This window comes from Tachyglossus aculeatus, chromosome 4 (assembly GCF_015852505.1).
Source record: "Tachyglossus aculeatus isolate mTacAcu1 chromosome 4, mTacAcu1.pri, whole genome shotgun sequence".
Taxonomy (NCBI): Eukaryota; Metazoa; Chordata; class Mammalia; order Monotremata; family Tachyglossidae; genus Tachyglossus; species Tachyglossus aculeatus.
In genome coordinates, this window is record NC_052069.1 from 123034006 (window position 1) to 123060417 (window position 26412).

Consider the following 26412-nt stretch of genomic DNA (forward strand, 5'->3'; position numbering starts at 1 on the left):
GTTAACAGCAATACAGTCTCTGCTCAAGTCCCTTTAGTTCTTTATTCCAGCTGTATATTTTTGGTCTCATGAAAAACATATGAAATATAGCCTTATTTGGGGTGTTCTTCTATGATATTATATCACAGAGGATATGTACTCTACAGAATGGACTGCTGAAATGCTATTAACTTGAACTACAAGTCACAAATTAATAAATCTAAATTCAGTGGCAAAAAGAACGATTGAAGACAATTTATAACAAAAATGTCCTATGGCTTTTGCTGAACCTAGATTTGCATATTTTGATAGATGTTCCTCCTAAATTACTTTTTTCCTTAGTTGCATTACATGACTTTAAACCATCCACTCATTCATCAGAGTAATTATTTCCCTTCTTTCTGTGGCTTCCACCTCTGACGAAGCATTAGTCATGGTTTAGTTGAGCTGTGTTAAGTCAGCTCTTTTCATCTTTCTCTACGATGGATTGTCTCTGATGATAGAACTGCACAACTCCTAGCTCTATCTCCTTCCAAGACAAACTGGCTCTCTTGAAATTTAGATGTTTGAAGAGGGCTCTGCCTGCATTGGATGGTCCAGCATTTACCAACATAAGGCATTAGAGAATCCTGGTGTTATTCTTAGTATGGTATTTGTTAACCACTTACTATGTATCAAGCATTGTTCTAAGCACTGGGGTAGATACAATTAATCTGGTCAGACACATCCCCTTATGGGGTTTACTGTTTAAGTGTTATCCTAAGAAATGAAATAACCCTCAGTTAGGACATGTACAAGTGTCTGCCTGGGGTGTCAATGTGGCTGCTAAGTTTCATTTGGTACCATGTATTGCCTAGCTGGAGGAGAAGCTAATGAAAGTGTATGGGTGCTAGATGTTTTATACCTACTTATAACTGCACATCAGCCCAGTGGAAATTGGTTTCGTTCTAAGTATTTGTCACTTTGATTTCTGCTGCAGTTTCGGGAGGGTAATTCAGTTGAATGGTTTTGGGCCTGGAACTCCATAATCCTGAGTTCCAGCTTTGTCAGGAGAATCAGTCTTTCTAGATAGCAGGATAAATCCCTAACAGGAAGACACTGAGGTGGAAAGAGGTCATGTGGCAAAAATGAGTGCCTTAGTAAAATGTTCTGGGTAAAGGATACATATACATATTTATTCATACATATTTTGTACAAAATTACTATTCTACTTTTCTTAATTATGTGCATCTAGCTTTATTTCTATTTCTTCTGATGACTTGACACCCGTCCACATGTTTTGTTTTGTTGTCTGTCTCCCCCTTCTAGACTGTGAGCCCGTTATTGGGTAGGGACCATCTCTATATGTTGCCAACTTGTACTTCCCAAGCACTTAGTACAATGCTCTGCACACAGTTAGCGCTCAATAAATATGATTGAATGAATGAATGAATATAATAAGTGTGCTCATTCATTCTTTCATATAAATGAAAGACGATGATAGTGATGATGATGGGTTCTCTTATCAAGGAAAATGAATGACCTTTGATACTGAAGTCTATAGGACTGAAGCGTACACAGAGAAATCAGAGTGCTAGTGGTTTACAAGCACAGATTTCACTCTCTCACACCAATCAGTTGTGAGAAGCAGCATGGCCTAATGGAAAGAGCACAGGCCTGGGAGACAGAGGATTTGGGATCTAATCCCAACTCCACTACTTGTAAGCTGTGTGACCTTGGGTAAGTCACTTAACTTCTCTGTGCCATAGTTACCTGATCTGTAAAATGGGGATGAAGTCTGTGAGTGCTATATGGGACAGGGACTGTGTCTAATCTGATTAGCTTGTATGTACTCCAGCATTTAATACAGTGTCTGGCCTAAAGTAGGCATTTAACAAATACCACTAAAAGAAAATGTTTACACCAGGGCAATAGAATGAATAGGCAAACAGAAGTGCAACACATTGCAAAGGGTGGGTGGTGTTTTTACCCATTTTAGCCAGCTATACACAGAACTGAGACTAGAAGCCAGGTCTCCTAATTCCCTGAAAAGTGCTCTTTCATCTGGATCAAACTCTTCCTCGATATGATTAGCTTTTATAGGCAAGGATTGTATCTACCAACTCGATTGTTACTGTACTTTCCAAAATGCTGAGTATGCTGCTCTGCACACAGTCAGTGCTCAAAAAATACCATTGACTGATTGATCAATAGCAAGGTGAGAAGCAGCATGGCCTGCAGCATGGATAGATCACAGGCCTGTGAGTCAAAAGGATCTGGGTTCTTGTCCCAGCTCCTCACTTGCCTGCTCTGTGACCTTGAGCAAGTCTCTGCACCTCGGTTTCCTCATCTGTAAAAATGGGGATTAAGACTGTGAGCCCCATGTGGGACATGGACTGTGTCCAATCTGGTTATCTTGTACCTACCCCAGAGCTTACAACAGTGCCTAGTACATTGAAAGCACTTAACAAAAAACAAAAAACAAAAACAAAAAAAGAAAGACAACCATGCAATGGCATTTACTGAACATTTACTGTGAGACAGAGAACAATGAAACTAAAAAACATAGTCCCTACCCTCCAGAAGCTTGCAATCTAACTTGTTTACATGATAATTATGTCAAGGGGCAGGACAGGATAGGAAACAGGAAATATAGGAGGCAATCTGCCTCTAAGGATGAGGTTTTAATGGGGTTTCTATGCCTCACATCACTATCCTTTTTCTAACGCCTCCAGCTCATGAGGGTTTTAGTGAGGTGACAGAGACTGTGATCCAGGAACAGTGATAGGTCGGGCTACCTCTTCCCAGCAGGCCATCCAAGTTCTTTCTGTGGCATGCTTCAGGCAGACCTTAGTCAGGAGAATTTGAGAGGATTGGGTTGGGGTGAGGAAAGAGATAGAGAGAGGGGCTGCTTCTTCCTCTTCTCCCACTCCCTTCTTCATCACCCTGATTTGCTCTCTTATTTCACCCTTCCCTCAGCCCCACCGCACTTATGTACAGCCCCACCACACTTATGTACCCACCCGTAATCTATTTATTTATATTAATGTCAGTCTCCCTCCTAAACTGTAAGCTTGCTGTGGGCACGGAATAGGTCTACCAACTCTGTTATATTATTATATTGTACTCTCCCAATTGCTTAGTACAGTGCTCTGTACACAGTAAGAATTCAGTAAATATGACTGATTGATTGATTCTTCCGCTAGCCCCACTGAACAGCTCATTCCTGAGACCACTGATGAAATTCCCAAATGTCTCTGAGGTAATTCAATCCTGAGCCTGGTAAAGTTTGAATTCCACTAATCTGGGAACTCCAGAAGTGAGAAGTAATAAATTCATGAGTCAGTGATTTCTCCTGGAGAAATACTGAGCCCACTGAAACCAGTCTGTCAGCTCAAATATTTCCCCCAGCTCCTGCCAGTCATCACCCTGTGTTCAGAAAGCCATCTCCTCTACATTCCTGTACTGCCTGGGCTGCCTTTCTGACTCTGATGATTGGTGAAGATCCCCTCTCCGTGTGTTCGTGAGAGAGGTTGTCTGACTGGCCAGCAGGAGCTATCCTGGAGGAATGGAGCCATGCCAGGATCCTGATGGAAATTGGATTGGTTTGAAAGCCCAGTGGATTGAATATTACCTCACAGCCCATGCTAAGAAAAGGATGACTGGGGAACAGCCATGTTATTTTATCAGGGAAGTAAAGATTGAGTGCCATTTGAAGCACTTTTTAGGAAGAGTCTAAAATTGGTTATTTATGATACTGGCAGTTTGTTTAGTAAATGGGGGATCTTGATAGGGCCATTACCAAATGATGAGGTCCAGTCTGAGAAGTAAATAAGAATTTGATCTGAATTCCTGAAGGCAATTTTTTAGTATTCAGAGCAGAGTTCACAAAACGGGGATGTTAATTTGAGTGTGGGGAAAATGCATCGATTTAACTTAGAGTCGTTTTATTTCTTGCACAAATGTCGATTTTAAAAGCAGAATCTCAAGATGGAAATTTACAGTGACTAAACAAGTAACAGTAGGCACCACCGTTTTTAAGTTTTCTCCATTAGAGTATAAGCTTCTTGTGGGGACGGAACATGTCACTTTGTAAATCAGCAGGTCCCAAGTACCAACTACAGTGAAATGCATCAAAAGGGTAGGTATTCAATAGACCTACTACCACTACTACTACTACTACTACTACTACTAACTACTACTACTACTACTACTACTACTACTACTACTACTACTACTGTCAATTTCCAACTGGTTCTGGTGGTGGAAGAATAGGAGATCAAGAAGATAGTTGAAGATAGTTGATATCCTTCTTGCCAAATCCCATGGACTCTACTCCATCCTAATCTTCTTCAACCTCTCAACTGCCTTCAACACTGTCAACAACACAGCTGCTTCCTGATTACCCTTTTCTCAGTATGAGCTGTGAAGTGATAGTCAATCCACTGGGCTTTCAAACCAATCCAATTTCTTTCAGGATCCTGGCATGGCTCCACTCCTCCAGGATAGCTCCTGCTGGCCCGTCAGACAGCCTCTCTCAAGAACACATGGAGAAGGGATCTTCACTAATCAACTGTCAACCATGTTTTTCCTGGAAACATTATCCAATCTTGGCTTTATTGACACTGTTCTCTCCTGGTTCTCCTCCTAACTCTTGGGCCATTCTCAGTCTCCTTCATGGGCTTCTCCTCTGCTTCCCATCCCCTAACTTTGGGAGTCTCAAGGCTCATTTCTGGGTCCCCTACTATTACCCATCTACACTTAAGGAACACATTCATTCCCATGGCTTCAACTACCATGTCTGTGGTACTCTACATCTCCATCCCTGAGCTCACTCTTTCTCTGCAATCTCACATTTCCTCATACCTTGAGGACATCTCTAGTTGGTTGTCCTGCCAACACCTTAAACTTAACATAAACAAAACAGCACTCCTCAACTTTCTGCCCAAAATCTGCTCCCCCCACCACCAACTTTCCCTTCAGTGTAGACCCCCCCACCACCCTGTCTTGCAAGCCTTTAATTTTGGCACTGTGCTCAACTCAGCTCTCTCACTCAATCCACATATTCAACCTGTCATCAAATCCTGTTGGATCAATGTCCACAACAGTGCCCATCCACCCTTTCATCTCCAACCAAACTTATCCTATCTCACTTTATTGTTGCATCACCCTCCTTGCTGACCTTCCTGCCTCTGTTCTCTTTCTGTTCCCTCCCTGCCTCCTGTCTCCTCCTACCAGTCCCACTCTGCTGCCAGGATCATTTTTCTGTAAAACTGCTCAACGCACATTTCCCCACTGCTCAAGAACCTCCGGTGGTTACCCATCCACCTCCGTATTGGACAGAAACTCCTTACCATAGGCTTTAAAGCACTCAATCAACTTTCTCCCTCCTGCCCTACCTCTCTGATTTCCTACTGCAGCCCACCCTGCACACTTAGTGCCTCAATGCCAATGTACTCACTGTAAGTTGATCTTGTCTATCTTGCTGCTGACCTCTCGTCCTTGTCCTGCCTTTGCCTTGGAATGCCTTCCCCCTTAATATTTGTCAGATGGTCACTCTCCCCAGCTTCAAAGCCTTATTGAAGGCCTATCTCCTCCTAAAGGCCTTCCCCAGCTAAGTACTCATTTCCTCTTCTCCCAGTCCCTTCTCTTGCACTTGAATTTGCACCCTCTTTTAACCCCTCACTCAGCCATTATGCACATATCAGTAATTCATTTATTCATATTGATGTCTGTTCCCCCTCTAGACTGCAAGCTTGTTGTGGACAAGAAACATGCCTACCAACTCTGTTATATTGTATTAATTCATTCAATCACATTTATTGATCACTTACTGTGTTCAGAATACTATACTAAGCTCTTGGGAGAGGACAGTATAACAATAAACGGACACATTCCCTGCCCACAATGAGCTTATCATCTAGCGGAGGAGATAGACATTAATACAAATGAATAAATTACTGACATTCACATAATTGCTGTGGGTCTGGGATGCAGGTATGAATGAAGGGAACAAGTCAGGGCAATGCACAAGGGAGAGGGAAAAGAGGAAAACAGAGCTTAGTCAGGAAAGACCTCTTGGAGGAGATGTGCCTTCAATCTCAAGCACTTAGTACAGTGCTCTGCACATGGTAAGTGCTCAATAAATATGATTGAATGATTTATTGATTGACTGATTGAAAAGAAAGAGCGGCAAGGAAGAGGAAATATCTACCTACAGTTTTTGTCCATTTATTCAGCCAATTGTATTTACTGATCACCAACATGTGTAGGCCCTCATGGAAAGTAAGACCTGTGTTCAGGTATCGTATCTACCAACTCTGTTGTACTCGCCCAAGTGCTTAGTACAGTGCTCTGCATGCAGTAAGTAGTGAATAAATACCATTAACAGTCTAAAAATGATAGACTCTGCCCTTGAGAAGCTGTCATCCCTATTCTAGCATTGCTCTTTTCCCACTACAACCTATCCCACACATTTCAATCCCCTGACACCAACCTGCTTATTGAGCCTCAATCTCATCTCTGTGTCAGTCCCTTGTTCACACCCTCCTCTCTGCCTGGAACTTCCAACTTCCTTCCATCATATCCATCAGACCACTACTCTCCCCATCTTTAAAGCCCTACTAAAATTATATTTCCTCCAGGAAGCCTTCCCTGACTAATCTCTCATTTCCCCACCCTATTTTCCATCCCTGCTGTGACAAGTGAATCAGAGTCCATACTCCCAAATACTTGCATACTCACACTAGCACTCACCCCCATAGCCATTATGTACATATCCTGATAATGAATCAATCTATGGAATTTATTGACTGTTTACTGTGTGCAGAACACAGTAATAAGTACTTGGGAGAGTACAAGAAGAGAGTTAGTAGACAGGATCTCTGCCTTCAAGGAGTTTACAATCTAGATGGGGTGACAAACAAAAGAAAGGGAGGAAACAAAGTGGGGAAATGAGAAGACAGCCAGGGAAGGCTTCCTGGAGGAGATATGATTTTAATAGGGCTTTGAAGATGGAGAAGATGGCAGTAGGAGGAGTCCAAGGCAGGAGGAAGGGTGTGAACAGGCTTTGTGCTTTGGAGTCAGAGGTCATGGGTTCAAATCCCATCTCCGCCAATTGTCAGCTGTGTGACTTTGGGCAAGTCACTTAACTTCTCTAGGTCCCAGTTACCTCATCTGTAAAATGGGGATTAAGACTGTGAGCCCCTTGTGGGACAACCTGATAATCTTGTAACTTCCCCAGTGCTTAGAACAGTGCTTTGCACATAGTAAGCACTTAATAAATGCCATCATTAACAGGTGTTTACTTCATTGTTTCCTCTACCTGTAATTTATTTTCATGACTGCCTTTCCCCCTAGATTTGTAAGCTCCTTGAGTAAAGGATCAAATCTCCTTAGTCTCCTGTACTCTCCTAAGGCTTAGTAGAGTGCTCTGCACAAAGTTGGTGCTCAATAAATATCCTTGATTGATTGATTGAGTTATAGTCTAAAGGGGAGATAGGTGGGTAACACAGTGGGATGGAGAGCTGAGTTTCTAGGGCCTGCAAAGTTTGTTTAGCGTGGGATGGAAGGAACCAATGTGATTGGGTCTTCCTTTGCACAGCTATAAAGTATATGTAGAGTTTTGATCATTCAATGAAGCAAAATGTCAATGCGAAAACTAGCACTGAAAAGCACTTGTTAGAATTACATCTCACCTCCAGGAAGGAGGGATAATGGAATAATGAGAAGACAAAGCCATAATGTTACAACAAATATGATGGGCCAAGAAGTAAGAGGGATAAGAATGGTTTCAGAATGCTGATTTGTTTAAATCCAAGATTAACTGGAGGTCTGAAGGACCCATTCAGAAATCTATAGAAACTGGAAATTAGGTCAGATTTCTAAACAGGAATGCAAGGGAAATTGGCTGGTTGGATAGAGATTAGATTATAGAAGCTGGAAAGTCAATGGACTTGGCCAAGGTTATGAAAGGAATCAAAAATGCCATTTTATGTTAAGCAAAACTAATGCTCCAAAGTAGACACCTTGTCACCTTTAAAGACCAGAAGAAATTGCTGATATACTTGGACAGGAAAAGACAAAAGGGATTGATTTTGTTTTTCACTTTTGCCTTCAAGAAATAGAGCTGATGGGAAACTAATGGAGAAAGCAAGTCACATTTGCAAGGATAGGTGGTAATACCAGACTACAATAGTGAAAGAAACTAGTGAAGTAGTATCTAAAAAGCTAACTTTCTGATTAATTAACAGGGGCTAGATTTTTTTTTTAATGGTATATGTTAAGTGCTTACTATGTGTCAAATATTCTAACTGCTGGGATAGATTCAAGTTAATCGGGTTGGACCCAATTTACTTAGGTCTCACAGTATAAGTAGGAAGGAGAACAGGTATTTAATCCCCATTTTACTGTTGAGGAAACTGAGGCACAGGGAAATTAAATGACTTGACCAAAATTACACAGCAAGCCTTCAATGCTTAGGGTGCAGAATGATACATTAGATATGCTCAGGATGAGCAAATCGATTGAAGTCCTCCAATTGCTCAGACTAGTTACAATACAGGATATTTCTTCTATGTTGCTTTCTAGTCACCCTGAACCTAAAGACAGAACACTCAAATAAACTAAAAGATGAATAATTGAAGAAAATTTTAAAAAGATAGTCAAAACACCCTTGGGGAATAACAACAAATATGGTGTGGTCCTAAATTGTGTTCTCAGAATACACCAAAGACTTTGAATAATTATTATACTTTCATTCTTCTGCTCATAAAACCCCAAATGAGCTATTTTTGATTCAATAATAGGTATTTTAAGGTCTTCTGGAAATGATAATTAGAAAGAACTACTTATCTGGAATTGAAATTAGGATGTGCCTCACTGGAGAATTGGGTGGCTAAAAAAGATGAAATTCAGTGTGAGAGCAGCCTTCTTCATTAAGTTTAGGAAACAGCTAGATGCTAATTGAAGATAAAAGGTGAGGGAGAGTAGATATATGGAAAAAAATTGAAAAATAGTACAGTTATGGAAAGCTAAAGCTGCTGTCAAACCAAAGCTTGATTATTTATTCTTTGTATTTATTGCCTGGATACAAAGCACTTAAATAAAATGGAATAAACACACTACAGCTCTCAAATATCTGGAGATCATGTGTGTAGTTCTCTGAAATGATCTTGCCATGTGGAATATTTCAAAATTAAAGAAATAAACTGATTTATTGAAAATGTGTTCGAAAATTGCATGCTTGTATCTGAACTGGTTGATACACGTCTGTCTGCTGTATTCATTCATTCAATCATATTTATGAGTGCTTACTGTGTGCAGAGCACTGTACTAAGCGCTTGGGAAGTACAAGGTGGCAACATTTAGAGACGGTCCCTACCCAACAGTGGGCTCACAGTCTAGAAGGGGGAGACAGAGAACAAAACAAAACATATTAACAAAATAAAATAAATAGAATAAATATGAGAAGTAAAATAAATGAATAAATAGCATAATAAATATATACAAACATATACATATATACAGGTGCTGTGGGGAGGGGAAGGAGGTATGGTGGGGGGGATGGGGAGGGGGAGGACGGGGAGAGGAAGGAGGGGGCTCAGTTTGGGAAGGCCTCCTGGAGGAGGTGAGCTCTCAGTAGGGCTTTGAAGGGAGGAAGAGAGCTAGCTTGGCGGATGTGCAGAGGGAGGGCATTCCAGGGCAGGGAGAGGACGTGGGCGGGGGGTCGATGGTGGGGCAGGTGAGAACAAGGCACAGTGAGGAGGTTAGCAGCAGAGGAGCGGAGGGTGCAGGCTGGGCTGGAGAAGGAAAGAAGGGAGGTGAGGTAGGAGAGGGCGAGGTGATGGAGAGCCTTGAAGCCGAGAGTGAGGAGTTTTTGCCTGATGCGTAGGTTGATTGGTAGCCACTGGAGATTTTTGAGGAGGGGAGTAACATGCCCAGAGCGTTTCTGCACAAAGATGATACGGGCAGCAGCATGAAGTATAGATTGAATTGGGGAGAGACAGGAGGATGGGAGATCAGAGAGGAGGCCGATGCAGTAATCCAGTCGGGATAGGATGAGAGATTGAACCAGCAGGGTAGCAGTTTGGATAATAATAATAATAATGGCATTTATTAAGTGCTTACTGTGTGCAAAGCACTGTTCTAAGCGCTGGATGGAGAGGAAAGGGTGGATCTTGGCGATGTTGCAGAGGTGAGACCAGCAGGTTTTTGTGATGGATTGGATGTGAGGGGTGAATGAGAGAGCAGAGTCGAGGATGACACCAAGGTTGCGGGCTTTTGAGACTGGAAGGATGGCAGTGCCATCAACAGTGATGGGAATGTCAGAGAGAGGGCAGGGTTTGGGAGGGAAGATAAGGAGTTCAGTCTTGGGCATATATGCCCTCAAGAGTACATCATGCAACAGCTTTCTAGGAGAGAGAGAGAGAGAGAGAGAGAGAGAGAGAGAGAGAGAGAGAGAGAGAGAGAGAGAGAGAGAGAGAGAGAGAGAGAGAGAGAGAGAGAGAGAGAGAGAGAGAGAGAGAGAGAGAGAGAGAGAGAGAGAGAGAGAGAGAGAGAGAGAGAGAGAGAGAGAGAGAGAGAGAGAGAGAGAGAGAGAGAGAGAGAGAGAGAGAGAGAGAGAGAGAGAGAGAGAGAGAGAGAGAGAGAGAGAATACTATCAAAGAAGTCTTAATTACAGTGAAAAACCTCAGGTTTCTGAATTTTCTAGCTGGGTGAGCCTCACAACCCACATTTACTGGATAACTGTCCATGTTCTTCCTTTTTACCATGCCCAGGTGCATACATGCATACAGAGCATAGCTGAAAGTGACCATCATGGCAGAGAAGAAGAGAAAGTGTAGAAAGAGAATGGACCTAGGTGTCAGAGAACCTGGATTCTAATCCCAGCTCTGTCAGTTGTTTATTGGGTGATCTTGTGCAAGTCACTTAACTTCTCTGTGCCACAGTTTCCTCAACTGTAAAATGAGATTAAATACCTATTCTCCCTAGTGGGACAGGGACTGTCTCCCATCTGATTACCTTGTATCTATGCCTGTGTTTAGAACACTGGTTGACACAAAGTAATAATAATAATAATGATAATAATCATGGTATATGTTTAGCACTTACTATGTGCCACACACTGTACCAAGCGTTAGGGTGGATATAAGCAAATCAGGTTGGACACAGTCCCTGTCCCACGTGTGGCTCATAGTCTCAATCTCCATTTTACAGTTGAGGTAACTAAGGCACAGAGAAATGACTTGCCCTAGGTCACACAGCAGACAAGTGGTGGAGTCAGGATTAGAACCCATGACCTTCTGACTCCCAAGTCTGTGCTGTATGATACTACTACTACTACTACCACTACTAATGATAATAATAATTGATAATAATCTCATCCCAGAAGGGTTCCCCTAGGTCCCCGCAGCCAATAAATACCACTGGCTGATTAAATGAGCATGTACAAAGAATAATTTCCTGGCAGCAAACATGGGTCCATACTGGTAGAAAAACAGGGAGAAATGAGGCAATTCAGGAGAAGAAAAAATAGCAGGTTTGATCACTCTGATTCATCCATATAGGTTGTTAATAATAGTAATAACTCTAGTATTTGTTAAGCACTTTCTATGTGCCAGGCATTGTACGTAACACTGGGGTGGATACAAGCAAAATCAGGTTGGCAGTCTTTGTCCCACGTGGGGCTCATAGTCTTAATCTCTAATTTACAGATGAGATAACTAAGTAACAAAAAAATTAAATGACTTGCCTAAGATCACACAGCAGAAAAGTGGCAGAGCCGGAATTGGAACCTAGGTCTTTCTGACTCCTAGGCCTGTCCATGCTCTATCCACTGGGCCACGCTAATCAAATAATCCAGCTAATTGCACATATGTCCTATTCAGTTTGCCTGTGTCGGCACAGCTATTTGGCTGTTAAGTAGGCAACCAAAGTAACATGTGGGCTTTTTTTATGGATTTTGTTAAGTGCTTACTATGTTCCAGGCACTTTACTAAGTGCTGGGGTAGATAAAAGCTGGAACATAGGTGGAACATAGTCCATATACTACATGGGGGACACAATCTTAATCCCGATTTTACAGATGAGGTAACTGAGGCACAGAGAAGTGAAGTGATTTGCCCTAGGTCAAGTGCCAAGATAAGTGGCAGAGCTGTAATTAGAGCCCAGGTCCTTCTGACTCTCAAGCCTATACTGTCTTCCCTAGGCCAAGATCTTTAAGGCTAGCATAAAACAGCCATCTGTCCTTTTTGGTTTATATGTATTTCCTCTGTGGAGGCAGAGGATTGTCCTTGACAAATTCCAGAGGTCTCCTCCAATTTAGACTGTGATTGAATAAAAAGTAGCTAGAGAGAGAAAGGGAGCCTCAGGGGATCTGGAGAAATTGGTATTTTTAATAGATTCTGTGAATTTTGCAAGACTGGCCACACTACAGTAAATCCTAATTCTCCATTCAATCCCCTATGTCCCCAGCAACCAAGTGTGTAATCCCAAACAGAAGATAAGGATTCAGATGGTTTATTTCAGCAGGAGCTGGTAAACCCTGAAAGAAGCAATGGTCCCTGTCTTGACCAGATTCCACAATGATAAAGAAAGATAAAACTTCCCCAAAAGCCCTTTTGGGAAGTAAGTTTCTTGAAAGGTCAAGAATTTCCCTAATTTCAATGAGAGGTTCCAGGTTATCTAAATTGTTTTCCAGTTAAGGCTTTTTCTCCCAAACAGGAGGTCTGGCTTGTTCTTTTTCAGTTATAAAAAGGTCATTTTTTTCTTTGTACTTTCATATAATGTGAGATACATCAAAAACCTACGTGACCTAGACACATTCTCATGTTTAGTTTATCTGGTTTCAATGATTTCAAATGGATTTTGAAGTTCTCTCCACCAATTTCAGTTTTCCACCATCCGACTCCCACCAATCCTTGTACATGCAAGCAGAAGGATGTTAAAAGAAACCTCTGCATAAGAAAACATTAATACAATCATATCCCACACCAAATGCCAGAGAAGGAGAGAAAAAGTTCTGTAGGGTTGGATATCCAGTTGGTCCTGAATTAATCTGAAATATATCTCTGTGCTAATGACTTGAACAGCTATTCCCAAATTCCAACAGTTTGGGTTTTGTGCCTGACTTAGTAAAAAAGATACCTAGAGTCCTAGTTTGGAGCCAGATAAAGAATTTGAGGAACCTATCTGATTTCTGTATGAGGGTACTGAAATCTATCTACTGCTAGTTACATTTCCTACAGAAGCGGTATTGCCCAGTGGCAACAGCAGAGGTTTGAAAGTCAGGAGACCAGGATTACAAATCCAGCCTGTCACTTGCCTGCTGTGTGACCTTAGATAAGTTACTTAATGTCTTTGTGCCTCAATTTCTTCATCTGCAAAATGGGGATAAAATACCTCTTCTCTCTCCCTCTTAGACTGTTTGACTCAAGTGGGGAAAAGCTTGTGTCCAATCTGTTTATATTGTATCTACCCCATTAGTTGGCACATAGTAAGCACTTAACATATCAATCAATCCATGGTAGTTTTGAATGCTTACTGTGTACAGAGCACTACAGTAAACATTTGAGGTGTAAAATAAGCACCACAATTACAATTTTCAGAGGAGTGTATATATTTTACCTAAGGAAAGTTCACAGGTTGTGGGTGCTGTTATTTCCGGTAAAAATAGAGTTTTCTTTCATCTGAGGAAGCCTAAATATAACACAATAAGATAGATATGTAGGCTCAGGATGCATAAGAATTAAGACAAAAATGTGTCAGAAAGGTTCAGAAGGCATGAATGATGCTTGCAAAGAAATAGAGAATGGGAAAATAAAAAATGAGGGTAGATCTACACTGATAAATTTACAACTTCCAGTGTCCTCCCATTTAAGTCAGAAAAGATGTCCTCTAAACTGTAAGCTCATTGTAGGCAGGGAATGTGTCTCTTACATTGCTATAGTGTACTCTCCCAAGCGCTTAGCACAGTGTTCTGCACATAGTAAGCACTCAATAAATTTGATTGACTGACAAAAAATGTCCATCTATGGACACAAGGCAGCTGCTTCTTTGTACCCAGGCACAGAATTAGGAACAATAGCTGTTTGATGTTCATTTACCTATTCTTTAGATGCCCGATTTCTTCATAAGGCACCTGATATAAACCATTTGAAAAATCGAATCATCCTCTGAAGGCTTGGACAGTGATGTGAAGGGCAGGAACAGACCCAAGGAAGAAATCAAAGTGGAAATAGGGAGAAATGATAGCCTATGGAAGCCAAAGAGAAGAAGCTGCTGTCTTTGGTCTCCAATGCGAAACTTGTTCCATTTCTGTGTTATGAAACCCTGGAAAAGTAAACTAGCAGCAGGAATATATGACTCTGGTGATTCCCTGGGCAATTCCAAGTCCGCATTTTCCAGTCCCCTTCCCTCCACTGAGAATTTACAATACAGCTCTATTTCAGATGGGAGTGTCTCACCTCTACTCTGGACCTCGACACTGCGGTTTCCATTCCGATTCATCACGAAAGTCAGTCCTCGTCTTCCAGAGCCCCACCTCCCCATCATAAAACTTAATACCTTTGAATTCACCTAGAAGAAAATGATATATGAGTTCACCTAGAAGAAAATGATATATGAGTTCACCCAGAAGAAAATAATATATGATCAGGTGGACAATGAAATGACATTTTTAATCAGTTCATTAAGGCACGCTTAACCAGCAGAAACTAAGGAACTGTGTTGTCATGATTCTGTTCTGCAGCTCTACAAGTTTTATTCTCCTCTTTCCAGTCTGATGAGAGACTTCCATCTAGTACTCACTCATTCAGCCTGAAACCCCTGGTTTCCAAGGCAACTGTTCAACACTGCAATTAATACATCACTCAGTTGTCAGGATTGTGATCTCAGGGGGTTGCAGACATCAATCAATGGTATTTATTGAGTGCTTACTATGTGCAGAGCACTGCACTAAGCACTTGGGAGTATAAAATTCAACAAGATTAGCAGATATGTTTCTTGCCAAATCAATCTTACAGTTTAGAACTTCTTTTATTTCACAAATGCAACTTGGGAGGAACATCTGAAGCAAGAACAGTGTGAAAATATGGATAGCAGAGGTCTTTTTGCTGTCCTTACATGAAATTCCACTTAAGTACCACCAAAAGGCTCAAGACCCAGCTCCTTCAAGGAAATCATTTCCAACAACCCCAATCATTTCCTGATGTAAACTGTAAAATGAGGATTAAGACTGGGAGCCCCATGTGGGACAGAGGCTGTGTCCAACCCGATTACGTTGTATTAGTGCTGGAGAGAGAGTAAGCACTTTACAAATGTTGTTATTATTATTATTATTATTCATACATATATATACACATGTATATATGTATAAGCTCATCTCTGGACTGTAATCTCATTGTGGGCAGGAAATGTGTCTGTTTATGGTCTCTTTATGGTCCATAGAAGCAATCTGAAAAAACAGGAAAGAGAAGTGGCACTGGGGACAGGGATAAGAGTGGCACCAGGGAATATGAAGTGGGAGGCATTCCGTACACTGCATTATACAGGAAGCAGGCAAATACTGCCTGAAGAGAGGAACGTGAAACTCATCTGGATCAGTCTGTTGGTGGAAGCAGGCTGTCCCATCACTTGAGCTCAGCAGTGTAGGGGCATTGGCTGAATGAAAAAGCCTCTTGGGAAAGCTTGAACTTCCATAAATGTTATTTGCTCTAGCACTGTCACTCTGCTATTTCCCTGACTGGACACTGACTTGGCTTCATAACAGTAGTCAAGTCCTCCTGATTCTGCTTCTGGCTGGCTGTGTGACCTTGGGCAAGTCACTTCAACTCCCTGTGCCTCAGTTTTCATATCTGCAAAATGAGAATGAAACCCACCTCTCCCTGCCTCACAGAGTTAAGTTTAAGGACAAAATGAGACAATTAATATGAAAGCACTTTGGAAAAATTAGGGCTATTCAAGTTCAAGGTGCTATTGTTTTAAGAAAAACTCTCTTCATCAAGCCTTTTCTTCATGCCCATAGAGAAGATGCTAGTTGTGAAAGCATGTTAGATTATTTTATGCACCAATCCCCATTTGGCTCCTTTGAATATGGTGCATCAAGACAGGGCCCCCATGTACAATGGGCCTGGGCTATCCCAAAAGATGTGCTGGTAGCAGAGTGGTAGCAGCTCTCTGGGCTTAGTACACCCTCAACTAATGGTTCTGCAAAGCAGAAAATTTACCATCAGTTAATTGACTTGTAGGGAAAGTGGGCAGATGGGGGCAATGGGAATGACATCAGAGAGAAAGGGATAGAAGAGCCCAAATTTTCTGCCCTAGTCAGAGAATTGACAACCTCATGTGACCTAGATATCTACCCTTCTTCCTAAATGTAGCCCTGGTCCCAGGGAGAGAGTGGAAGAAAGAGAAAGTGTGGATTAGTCTGTTTCTCTTCTGTGCCCAGGAGGGTTTCCTGCTAGCCCTGCTGCCCAGCAGAGAGGAGAATAGTGGACTAAGAAACATTAAAAGCATGGAAAATAATAGTGAGATTATCATAAAGAACAATGAAGCAGCATGGCTTAGTGGAAAGAGCCCAGGCTCGGGAGTCAGAGGTCATGGGTTCTAATTCTGGCTCTGCCACTTGTCAGCTGTGTGACTTTGGGCAAGTCACTTCACTTCTCTGTGCCTCAGTTCCCTCACCTGTATAATGGGGATGAAGACTGTGAGCCCCACGTGGGACAACTTTGATTACCTTGTAACCCCCACCCCCTCCAGCACTTAGAACAGTGCTTGGCACATAGGAAGCACTTAACAAATACCAACATTATTATTATTAACAACGTGTCCACCAAGGATTGAGGTATCAAAACAAAGTCAATATCCTTTAATGCAAACCAGGTTCTGTTGGGCTTGGCAGAATGTAAGGGCACATTGTCCATGCTTAGTGAAGGGAAAATAATTGGACTCTAAACAGCTCTTTTCCCAGTGCCAGTGCCTGAAGAATTTTTACAGTCCCAGAGGCTGGATGGAGAAAAGGTGCTGAAATTGGCACATGATCCTCTTTCACACAGTAGCAGCAGGGAAGGACTGTGACCTTAGCAGCAAATGTGGCTGAAGCCATGATCAATCTGAAGCCATTCTTTGGAATGGGCAAGATTCTGGGATAACTAATTAATCATCTTTTGGGTCCCAGATTTCAGGGAAAGCTAATTTCTGGGTGTGTCTTGATGCCAGATGTGGGTGTTTCCTGACCTTTCTCACCTCTGCATTTCCCATTTCTAAAGCATCATTACTTATTCCTCAAACCTCCCAAGAGAAAAGTTTGATGATACTTTCCCTTGCAATGTTTCTACAATGAAACAATACATCAAAAACACTTTGAATGGTCTCATAACATCGCTTAAATCCATCCTTTCCTCTCCACCCACTCTGCTACCATGTTGATCCTAGCACTTATCCTATCCCACCTTGACTACTGCATTAGCCACTTTGCTGACCTCCCTATCTCCTGTCTCTCCCCACTTCCAGTCCATATATTTCACAATGCTTCCTGAATCAGTTTTCTACAGAATTGTTCAGTGCATGTTTTCCCACGACTCAAAAATATCCAGTGGTTGCCTATCCACTTCCATGATAAGCAGAATCTCTTTACCATTGGCTTTAAAGCACTCAAACATCTTGTGCCTTTGTATCTTACCTTGTTTCTTACTATTCATTCATTCAATCATATTTATTGAGCGCTTACTGTGTGCAGAGAACTGTACTAAGTGCTTGGGAAGTCCAAGTTGGCAACATATAGAGACGGTCCCTACCCAACAACGGGCTCACAGTCTAGAAGGGGGAGACAGACAACAAAACAAAACAAGTAGGCAGATGTCAAAACCGTCAGAATAAATAGAATTATAGCTATATGCATATCATTAATAAAATAGAATAGTAAATAACTCCAAGTAACATAAAGTAATAAATATATATAAATATATACAAGTGCTGTGGGGAGGGTATGGGGGTAGGGCAGAGGGAGGGAGGGGGGTGACGGGAAGGGGAGGAGGAGAGGAAAAAGGGGGCTCAGTCTGGGAAGGCCTCCTGGAGGATGTGAGCTTTCAAGAGGGCTTTGAAGGGAGGAAGAAAGCTAGCTTGGTGGACGTGTGGAGGGAGGGCATTTCAGGCCAGGGGAAGGATGTGGGCTGGGGGTCGATGGTGGGACAGGTGAGAATGAGGCACAGTGAGGAGGCTAGCGGCAGAGCAGTGGAGGGTGTGGGCTGGGCTGTAGAAGGAGAGAAGGGAGGTGAGGTAGGAGGGGGTAAGGTGATGGAGAGCCTTGAAGCCGAGAGTGAGGAGTTTTTGCTTGATTTGTAGGTTGACAGGCAACCACTAGAGATTTTTGCAGGAGTGACATGCCCAGAGTGTTTCTGTACAAATATAATCCGGGCAGCAGAGTGAAGTATAGTCTGAAGTGGGGAGAGACAGGAGGAAGGAAGATCAGAAAGGAGGCTAATGCAGTAATCAACCCAGTACTACAACCCAGCCATTACACTTTGCTCCTCTACTGCCAATCTACTCACTGTGCCTTGAACTCGTCTATCTTGCCACTATCCTCTCGTTCACATCCTACCTTTTTTTATCATATTTGTTAAATACTTACTATGTGTCAGGCACTGTACTAAGTGTGGGGGTAGAAACAAGATAATCAGATTGGACACAGTCCACGTTCCACATGGGGTTCATAGCAATAATCCCCGTTTTACAGATGAGGTAACTGAGGCACAGAAAAATTAAGTAATTTGCCCAAGGTCACACAGCAGAAAAGTGACTGAATCAGGTTTAGAAAACAGGTCCTGTAACTCCCTCCCCTCAAATACTACAATCACTCTCTCCACCTTCCAAGTCTTATTAAAAGCATGCCTCCTTCAAATGGTCTTCTCCAACTAAGCCCTCATTTCTTCTCACTCCCATCTGCATAGCCCTTGCACCTGGATTTGCACCCTTTGTTCACTCCACCCTCAAGTCCATAGCACTTATTTACATAGCCATAATTTATTTATATCAATGTCTGTCTCCCACTCTAGGCTGCAAGTTCCTTCTGGACTGGGAATGTTTCTACCAACTCTATTATATTGTACTCTCCCAAGCACTTAGTATAGTGCTCTGCACACAATAAGCACTCAATAACTATGATTGACTGATTGATCCTCACAAGCATGCTCATTGTGGGCAGGGAATATGTATGTTTATTGTTGTTTTGTACTCTCCCAAGAGCTTAGTACAGTGCTTTGCACACATTAAGTGCTCAATAAATACGATTGAATGAATGAATGAATAAACAGTGTTACATATGTCTCCTACTTAACATTCAGAGGCAAGACAAGTTCACAAATGATGAGATTCTGGAATACGGTTGGTCTACAAAGGAATGCTCATCACATCACCTTTTTACTGGGAAGGCAATGGAAAGAATTGATCAATCAATCAACCGTATTTGTTGAGCACTGACTGTGTGCAGAAAATTGTACAAAGCACATGGGGGAGTACAACATAACAATAAAACAATTGGTAGGCATGTTCCCTGTCCACAGTGAGTTTACAGTCTAGAAGGGGAGTTGGACATTAATATAAATAAACAAATTATGGATATGTACATAAATGCTGAAGGGCTAATAAAGGGAGCAAATCAAAGTGCAAGGGTGATGCAGAAGGGAGTGGGAGAAGAGGAAATGAGGGTTTATTGGGGAAGGTCTCTAGGAGGAGATGTGTCTTCAGTAAAGCTTTGAAGGTGGGGAGAATAATTGTCTGTCGGATATGAAGAAGGAGAGCATTCCGGATCAGATGTAGGTCATGGGCAAGAAGTTGGTTCACAACTAACATACCATTTCTCTCCACATTTCCAAAGGCCTTCTGAAATCACATTGCCTCAAGGATGACTTCCCTGATTCATTTCTAACTTCTCTGCCTTATATTCCTTATACTGATGAGAAGCAGCATGGCTTAGTGGAAAGAGCACAGGCTTGGGACTCAGAGGTCGTAGGTGCTAATCCCAGCTGCACCATTTATCACCTGTGTGACTTTGGGCCAGCCTTTTACTTCTCTGTGCCTCAGTTACCTCATCTGCAAAATAGAGATTAAGACTGTGAGCCCCACCTGGGATAACTTGATAACCTTGTAATTCCCCCACCACTTAGAACAGTGCTTTGCACATAGTAAGCACTTAACAAATACCACCATCATCATCACCTAAGCACTTTGGCACTCACCACCCACCCCAACCCCAACACTCATGTATATATCTATATGTTCTGTTACTTCCTCCTAACGACAATTCATCTCTCTGTCTGTCTCTCCCAAGTAGACTGTAAGCTCCTTCTGGTCAGGAATCTAGTCTACTAATACTATTTTCTCATCATGGTGTCTATTATAGTGCTCTGCACACAATAGGTGCTCAATAAATACATTTGATTGATTGAAGCAGTGATGCCTAGTGGAAAGAACACAGACCTGGGAGTCGAAGAATCTGAGTTTTAATTTCAGCTCTGCCACATACCTGCTGTGTGACCTTGGGCAAGTCACTTAAATTTTCTGTGCCTCTGTTCTCCCATCTGTGAAATGGGGATTCAATACCTATTCTCCCTCCTGCTTAGACTATGAGCCCCACCTGGGACCCCGGTGCTTAGTACAGGGCTCTGCACATAGTCAGTGCTTAACAAATATCACAGTTATTATTACTGAATGATTGGTAAGGACTATCCTCAAATGTGCCTGGTACTGGAGGCATTTCTTTAAGAGCACCACACAAAAAAATCCTTGAAAATAATTTTCCTTGTCCATCCTTCCCCATCCGTCATTCTCTGCATGCATCCTCATTTCATATTTTCCAATTCTGACTCCATGAACATTAAAAGCCAAGGCTGTACTCTGGGTGGAGAAAGTTGTCATTATGACTAGAGTCGGCAGCCATGACACCCAAAATCATTCCATACTCTTTTGAGTCCTGGGAAGCACTCTTTCTCCAGTTGATCCAATATGAATCAACAAGGAGCTGTTTTTTGAAGCACTTTTATTGGCAGAAAACCCAGCTCTGCGGTCAGAGCTGAGGCTATTGCAGGTTTTCAGTGAGCAGGAATGCCCATCGAGGAACTGAATGAATAGCCCTATTCATAAACCTTCCTACTCCTCCCCCTCTCCTACTCTCAGGAGATTTATGGCCGGATATCCATATATGTGGCCCTTGATTAAAAAAAAAAAGAAATTAAGGCAAGTGGAAAAACACATTTCTCCTCAAAAATGAATGCTAAGTAAATATTCCTGTTCACCTCCCTTACACAGCTATATTTAGCTGAAAATGCTCAAAGATTTAACATAAAGACACAATGATAGTAAAAGAATATTCCTAGTTCTGCTATAACCATCCAGTTTCACCTAGACAACAGGAAACAAATGTTCCAAGCTAAGTCTCTGAAACCTCATCACCTTCCCCATGGAATCACATGAAAATAATCACCATGTTTTTATTAATCATAACTTGTCATTGTATAGTACATTTCTCTCCAGAGATGAAAGCTCTATCCACACTGGGCGCTGCTCTCAAGCCCTGGTCCTCCTGAATTACCTGGTCTCTTTTCTGGAATTTTGAGAAAAAAATTATTAACTGAGGGAGATGGTTTTGATAACTCCTTTGCTGCCTGTGTTTATGGCCTCTGATAGAGGGATTAATAAGAATATACCTTCTAGAATATACTCCTCGAAGGCAGGGATTGTCTCCATTCAACAATGCTGAGAAATGGTAGCTGGTGAACTAAGTTTTTTTTCAAGTATATCATCATGATTATTTCTAATATTATCATTTTTGTTATGGTCATTATTACTGTTATTCAAATTAAGCACCTACAATGAACAAAGCACTGCACTAATACCTGGGGATAATCCATGTGAATCCATTCAGTCATGAGGCCAGTCTTCAAAGGGACTTAAAGCCTACTTGGGAAAGGACAGACACATAGTACATTACATATTGTTTTTCATTGTGATTAGAATCTGTTTTTCATTATAGTTATACATATGCATGTGTGTAATAAACATAATTATACATAATTATAATGAAAAACAGATTGATTTTAAAATAGCAGCAATAAAAAGTTAGGTTTTGAAGGGACGGTCCTTAGGCTCCTCACTGTTCTAAGTGAAAGGTCTTTTTCTCACCAAAGTGTCGCAATGTGCCCAGCATGCTAAACATCTAGCAGGGTTGGCTCCCACTGCATCTGTTAAGAGGAGGGAGGCTGGACTGCCTGGACCTTTTTTTTTCCAGATTTCCTTTAAAATTAGACAGATGAGATGCTTTCTTTTGCAAGCATCCCCAAGTCTGTTCCACAATGCAGGTGAGTGAGGCTTCATCTCAAAAATGGTGAGAGGACTCATTCCTAAAGTTGCAAATAAAGGTAGCCAATCTTAAATGGTAAAAGATTTCTACCTAGATGTCCCACCAACGTTTCAAACTAAACAAGTCCAAAACAGAACTCCTTATCTTCAACTCAAACCCAGTCCTTGCCTTGACTTTCCCATCTCTTCAGAAAATACCATATCCTTCCTATCTCACAATCCCATTACCTTGGTGTTGCCCTCCACTCATCTCTCACACACAACTCACAGTGAATATCTGTCACCAAATCCTGTCAGTTTTGCATTCACATCGTTGCTAAAATCTGCCCTTCCCTCACCATCTAGCTGCTACTACACTGAACCAAGTACTTACCCTAGCCTGCCTTTATTGCTCCATCAGCCTCCTTGCTGACCTCCCTGCCTCCTGTTTCTTCCCCATTCCAATCCACACTTCACTTTGCTGCCTGGATCATTTGTCAAAAAAAAAAAATTCAGTGCCCATCTTCTCAGGCCTCATGAAAATCTAGTAGTTGCCCATCTATCTCGGCATCAAACAGGAACTCCTTATCACCTTGCCTTAAAACACTCAATCAGCTTGCTCCTTTCCACCTTACCTCACTGATTTACTGCAACCCTGCCGATACACTTTGCTCCTGCAGCACCAGCTCCTCCTCCTCTGCCATAGTCTAGTTTATTTCATTGCCACTCCCTTTGCCACATCCTCCCTCTGGTCGGGAACTTCTCCCCCGTTCATATATACCAGACCACTGCTTTCCCCACCTTCAAAGTTAGTTTGTGTCCTGATCTCGTGTGAAATACTGGGACTGTTTTTAGAGCAGGGTGGGAAACATGCATGCAGAGGGGCTATTGGATTGTATGTTGGAAGGGATCCCACCTCGACATCAAAGTCCATCTTGCCCTCTCTAGCAGGGCAGCATGGTGCCAAGAAGTAATAATAATAATTGTGACATTGCTTAGGTACTTACCATGTGTCAGGGACTGTACTAAGCACTAGAGTAGATACAAGCAAATCAGGTTGGACACAGTCCCTGTCCCACACTGGGCTCCCAGTCTTAATCCCCATATTCCAGATGAGGTAACTGAGGCCGAGATAATTGAAGTTACTTGCCCAAGGTTACACAGCAGACAAGTGGTGGAGTCAGGATTAGAACCCAGGTCCTGCTGACTCCCAGGCCCTGGCTCTATCCACTAGACCATGCTGCATGTGCGACCCAGCTGCCAGGAATATACCCAGTAGTCTGAATTGTACTTTTCAAGTACTTAGTACAGTGCTCTGTCCACAGTAAGCGCTCAATAAATATGATTGAATGAATGAATGAATAATGGTATTAGAAGAGATTTAGGCCTTGGTTGAAGATTTTGAGAAGAGAAGGTTGTAGCCATCATTTGGAAACAAGCGGGATGACACAAATTAAATTAAGAATGGGAGAAAAGAGACAGGGTTCTGACCAATACCCAAGTCTATTCCTATCCTCAGTACATAGTTAAATATGTAGGGCATTCGAGCAATGGTATTTATCAAGAGTTTACTCTGTACACAGCAATGTTCTAAGTGATTTGGCAACTACAAACGAGCTTGTAGGCAGGATCCCTGCCCTCAAAGATCTTACGATCTGGTGGGAGGATAGGCAATAAATTAATTCAGTTAGGGGAGAAGTAACAGAGTTCAAAGATAAATACATAAGAGCTATGGCAGAGGTGTGTCAAGAGGCAAGGAGTACCCAAATGCCTGGGTGTCAAGGAAGTGTTAGAGTGGCAGTAGTGGGGGAAAGAGGGTGAAGACATGAGGGATGAATCAGGGAAGTCTTCCTGGAAGAGATTTGATTTCAGAAAGTCTTTGAAAATGGGGAAAATAGTGATCTGCCAGTTGGACAGGGTAAGGGAGACAAAGGCAGGAGGAATAGGGTTTTATTTATTGGATTGATTTATGTATTTTTCTGGACCCTCAGTTATTCAGTTGTTTCACTGGAGTGCACTTGAACTGTCCTTGTTTTTCCTTGGTTCTTCTGCTCCTCTCAGTAAATAATTTTTGTCTATCCCATTACATTTTTATCACCTTAATGATGTGGAATTAAGACTGTGAGCCCCATGTGGGACAGGGACCGTGTTCAACCTGAATATCTTGTATCAACCCCAGCACTTGGAACAGTGCCTGGCACATAGTAAGAACTAAACAAATATCATTTAAAAAAAGAAATAGGGGATCTTGCTATTGTTTTTCTCTGTCAAGTGGTAGTACTGTGTCCACCCTCACTAAATTCACTGCTGGACTGACCCAGGTCTAATGAGACCTGGGAAGGAGGGAAACAGAGGATTACTCCATCAATCAAGCTATCAAGTATATTTATTGAGTGCTTACTGTCTGCAGAGCACTGTAATAAGTAATAATAATAATAATGATGGTATTTGTTAAGCACTTACTATGTGCAAAGCATTGTTCTAAGCACTGGAGAGGTTACAAAGCAGTCAGTTGGTCCCACGGGGGGCTCACAGTTTTAATGCCCATTTTACAGATGAGGTAACTGAGGCACAGTGAAGTTAAGTGACTTGCCCAAAGTCACATAGCTGACAGTTGGCAGAGCTGGGATTTGAACCCATGACCCCTGACTCCAAAGCCTGTGCTCTTTCCACCGAGCCATGCTGCTTCTCCTGAGAGAATACAATATAACAGAGTCAGTAGACAGGTTGCCTGACCAGAACAAGCTTAAAGTCTAGAAGGGGATACAGATATCAATATAAATACATTAATTACAGCTTTGTACATATGTGCTGTGGGGCTGAGGAAAGGGTCAATAAAGGGTGTGAATCCACATGCAAAGGCAACTCAGAAAAGGGTAGGAGAAGGGGAAATGAGGACTTAATCAGGAAGGCCTTTAGGAGGAGATGATCTTTTAAAAAGGCTGAAGCAGAAGATGAAGTTGATGAAGAAGAAGAAATTATTCTATCAACACAGTAGAATCAACCCTAGAAAAGAAGCAGCATGGCAGAGTGAATAGAGCATAGGCCTGGGAGTCATGAGGTCATGGATTATAATTCCAGTTTTGCCACAAGTCTGCTGTGTGACCTTGGGCAAGTCACTTCACTTCTCTGGGCCTCAGTTACCTCATCTGTGAAATGGAGATTAAGATTGTGAGCCACACATGGGACAGGGTCTGTGCCCAAGCCAATTACCCTGTATCTACCCTAGCACTTAGTAATAATAATAATGATGATGGCATTTATTAAGCACTTACTATGTGCAAAGCACTGTTCTATGCGCTGGTGAGGTTACAAGGTGATCAGGTTGTCCCACGTAGGGCTCACAGTCTTAATCCCCATTTTACAGATGAGGGAACTGAGGCCCAGAGAAGTGAAGTGACTTGCCCAAAGTCATGCAGTTGACAAGTGGCGGAGTTGGGATTTGAACCTATGACCTCTGACTCCAAAGTCCGGGCTCTTTCCACTGAGCCACGCTGCTACAATGCCTGGCACATAATAAGCACTTAATAAATACGATTATTATTATTAGGATTAAGCATGAACCTAAAAATGCAAGCTACAGATTCTGGGTCCTATGAAATGATCCTTTTTTTCTGATACACACAACTAAAACAGCTACCACCATCTCTGGGCAATCTCCATTCATCTCCTGGGAAATATGAGCAGAAACTCAATCTCCCATTTTTCCCATCACGTGTTTATTTGTATCTGCAGTATCAGTAGCAGAGCAGCTGTGGGTCATATATCAAGCCTGAATCCATAAGATGCACCTTTAATTGACTAGTGCAAGTGACCAGACAGGTCAGGTTATCAAAGGTGGCTACAGAGCCAGTGAGGCATGGTCCTGGCTAGTATCAGGTGGCACCAGGCAGCAATATGGACAAAGATAAATCCAACAGTCAAAGCAAGACAAAAGCACTAACTATAGCCTTTTTTAATGGTATTTGCTAAGCACTTACCATGTGTCAGGCACTGTAGTAAGGTCTGGGATGGACACAATCTAATCACATTGGATATTAGTCCATGTCTCACATGGGGTTCATAGTCTTCATCCACATTTTACAGATGAGGTGACTAAGGCATAGAGCAGGGAAATGCCAT